Source organism: Bidens hawaiensis, unplaced genomic scaffold, assembly GCF_021521415.1.
Source record: "Bidens hawaiensis isolate Kalapana, Puna unplaced genomic scaffold, B.hawaiensis_p1.1 tig00020713_1, whole genome shotgun sequence".
Lineage (NCBI taxonomy): Eukaryota > Viridiplantae > Streptophyta > Magnoliopsida > Asterales > Asteraceae > Bidens > Bidens hawaiensis.
Genome location: NW_027493185.1, coordinates 133,878 through 137,844, shown reverse-complemented (window position 1 = coordinate 137,844; position 3,967 = coordinate 133,878). Strand labels below are relative to the sequence as shown.

At 40.7% G+C, this 3,967-nt stretch overlaps 1 pseudogene; it reads left to right on the top strand.

Moving 5' to 3' along the window:
• The first annotated feature begins 509 nt into the window (after positions 1-509).
• Positions 510-2,696, top strand: LOC143561586 (subtilisin-like protease pseudogene; annotated as a pseudogene).
• The last annotated feature ends 1,271 nt before the right edge of the window (positions 2,697-3,967 follow it).

The window sequence follows — 3,967 nt, the reverse complement described above, 5'->3', positions numbered from 1 at the left end:
CTCAATGGTGGCCATCTTTTAGTTTGTCACTGATTCGAGTCAGTTTGTGATTGAACTCTAGTGGCGGATTTAGTTTATTCACTAATGTATTAACACGTATTTCTTGTATCGGCCATTGGATTATACGTCACTGACAATAATTCTTCCAAACTCAGTTAAAGATAAATCGCTTAATTACTGCATACCTGAAAACAATAATAAATGTGTTGGTGATAAATTAATCTTCCATGTCTTAAAAGCAAGATATAGCACTATGAAACGTGTAGAAATGAAGAACAGAAGGCAATATGAAAACAACTTTCCTAGTTCTAGCCAGTTAAGTGAGAGCATGATATACTACCATATTATGTATTTACAGTTATTAACTATAAAAGAGATGTGATGGTAAGTACAAACCAAACTCCCTCTCACCTTAATGATATATAGACGCACATTAGGAATAGCCCTTGACACGCACACACACAAAATGCTGCCAAAAATTGAAGGATTTTGTGTTATTTTTCACTTGCATGACCATTTTCAATGTATTTCCTACCAAAGCCACTGAGCTAAAAACCTACAGTGTTCACTTAAGTTCAGGTCCTCAACCTCAACATCGAAGAATGGTATAACTCGTTTTTGTCAAAAGCAGCTGCACGATCAAACGAGAAACCAGAGATGGTTCACACATACCATCACGTGATTACAGGATTTGCTGCTAAAATGACAGCAGATCACGCAGAGATGATGGAGCGTTTGGGTGGAGTTTTATCTGTCAGGCCTCAAAGTGTGTATCAGTTACACACAACTCGTACACCTGACTTTCTGGGCTTGCGCCAAAACTCAGGTTTGTGGAAAGACTCAAACCATGGAAAGGGAATCATAATTGGCCTTTTCGACACTGGAATTACTCCCGGGCATCCTTCTTTTGATGACCACGGGATCCCCCCTCCGCCATCACCATGGAAGGGTAAATGTGAAGTGGCAGGCTGTAATAACAAGCTTATCGGCATAAGAAACTTTATAAGGGGACTTTCGCAGATAGATGAAGACGGCCACGGGACACGCACTTCAAGTATCGCTGCAGGGAATTTTGTAGACAACGCAAACGTTTTCGGATTGGGGAATGGCACTGCCAAAGGGATGGCACCATTAGCGCACGTAGCCGTGTATAAACTAGGTTCGTACAACACGACTCTTACGGACGATGCCCTCTTGGCGGGCATGGATGCAGCTATTGAAGACGGTGTTAACGTGATGTCTCTTTCGCTTGGTCTGAATTCCTCGTCCTTTCACAATGATAGTGTAGCGATTGGCGCCTTCAGTGCCGTGCAGAAAGGGATCTTTGTGAGTTGTTCAGCAGGTAATTCTGGACCGCAGAGTGCATCATTATCAAATGAGGCCCCATGGATCCTTACAGTGGGGGCCAGTACAATTGATAGAAGGTTCAGGACAACAGTTAACCAAAGGATTCCGACCAGAAGCTTCGTCCTCTTGTTTACAGAGCATGGTGCAACAAAGCATCACTGGACCGCATTGATGTCAAGGGGAAGGTAGTGTTGTGTGATCGTGGGGAAGAATTTGATACTACTTCCAACGGAACAGTAGTTAAGGATGAAGGGGGGGTTGCCATGATCATGGCTAATGGCATTGTTCATGGTGAGAGTATAGTAGCAGAAGCTCATGTTATACCTGCGTCAAATGTTGGTTACAAAGAAGGGGCTGAGATTAAGAAGTATTTGAACTCAACTTCTTCTCCTGTTGCAACTATTCATTGTGGAGGAACCGTGGTCGGGTTGAAATCAGATCCACAGATGACTTTTTTCTCCTCAAGAGGGCCTAACCGTGCAAGTCCTGGTATCCTAAAGCCAGACGTTACAGGACCCGGTATGGACATTCTTGCAGCATGGCATCGTTCGTTCGACAACCAGACAGGTACCAAAGCAACATTTAACGTCATAGAAGGCACATCAATGTCCTGTCCTCACCTTGCAGGCGTAAGCGCGTTGCTCAAAAGCGCGCATCCAGAATGGTCTCCTGCAGCCATCAAGTCTGCAATAATGACCACTGCCATTCAAGTAAACCGAAAAGGAGAGCCCATTGTAGACGAAAGAGGCCTTCCTGCTGACGTATTCGCCATCGGCTCGGGTCACGTGAACCCACCAAAAGCCCATGAGCCAGGCCTTGTGTTTGACATCCAACCCAAGGACTACATTCCTTATCTTTGTGGGTTAGGCTATACGCCCAAACAAATTGAAACCATCACTAGAAAGAAAGCTAATTGCTCAAAGGCCATCCCGGAGGCCCAGCTAAATTATCCTTCTTTCGCGGTAACTCTGAAAAGAGGTGATCGCAAAACATACTCAAGGACAGTGACTAATGTTGGTCTGCCAAAGTCGGGTTACAGCATCAGGGACGTTTCTGTACCAGAGGGTGTAAGTATCAAGGTTGTGGTTCATAATGTTGGTTTGCCAGACTCGGGTTACAGCATCAAAGACATTTCTGTGCCAAAGGGTGTAAGTATTAAGTTTGTGGTTCAAAAAGTAGAGGCTGTCATGAGCTTCACAGAGTTGCACCAAAAGAGAACATACGAGGTCGAGTTTAGTCGAGATGTTAAGGATATGGAGAGAGGTCCGTACGGGCAAGGGCATATGATGTGGGCAGATGAAACTGGTAAGTATACCGTTAGAACTCCATTTTCATTCAAGTTTGAATGAAGATCCTAGTGCCTGCATCTTGTATACCATGAAAACTATATAAGCTTTATAGTTTTATATATAAATAAGTAATACGATCGGAAGAAGCATCACTGTTTTCATATGTTTCAGATAATTTATATGTTTATTGTTATATAAGTTTCTAAAGTTAAGTAGAACGAATAAGTAAAAATGTAAACAAGATAACCAGAACATGTTGTTGTTCGTTCGCCTATAACTAACTAGCGAAAGATGATGATGATCCCAATTCCTATGCCTTATGATGACTTGTGAGTATTACTAAACTAGCTTTATGCAGACCAAGATAGAATCCAAAACAGGAGAAAATATATTTATTATAATCTCACAGAGGCATTTCATTGAGCAGTTGGTATATATGCATCCGTTAAATACAATGTACAAATGTCAAATTTGAATTTAATAGCCATCATTATATTCAAAAGATCAATTTTAAACTAATTCAAAATCCATATGAATTTAATACCTGCATTGCATTCCAGGAAGTTAAACCTGACGAGGGATTTTGGGTTATGGGCCCAAACCGGTTCGGGTTGTAAACCGGTTTTGTCAGCTTTGATCAAAATCAGTTTGAGGAGAAACAGGTTCTACCAGTTTTGGTGGAAAATGTTTGAGCTCTATACAAATCGGTATGGATCGGTTTCTAACTGAGTCGGGTATGCAAACTGGCGGTTCGATTGGTTCGAAACTGGTTTGAGTAGAATTGGGTCGGGTTACGAATCGGTTTCGGTGACAACTGACAACAACATAAACTGTTATACAAACTGTCAGGTGAGTAGGGTTGGAATCGGTTTGACTCAAGCCAAGTTTGAAAGTTGAAACTAGCATTGTTATAAATCTTTTTATGAAATAATAGTATTTATTTTTAAGTTTAACCTTAAAATATCATGTAAGTAAGAGAAAGAAGAAGTTATTAAAATATATCAAATTTTATTATTATTATTATACTCCGTAAGTTGCTTCAGATTTACAATGAATAATAATTGCATGAAAATGGTGGTAGTGGAACTGAGCATTAGCAGTGACATCTCAACTCTATTGTGCATTAATAACAACTTAACTAGTATTGCCAACTTGGAACAATGACGACGTAAAACAGTGACAACTTGAAGCAGGTGTAACTTAGGTTACATCGTCGGTAAACAATGGACCTACCGATAAAACTATCCAACTTGTTCACGGTTATAACCACAGCTTTTATAATTTTTTCATGAAGCTGTAACATGTCATTTTGTTGGTTCCTGACCTAAATA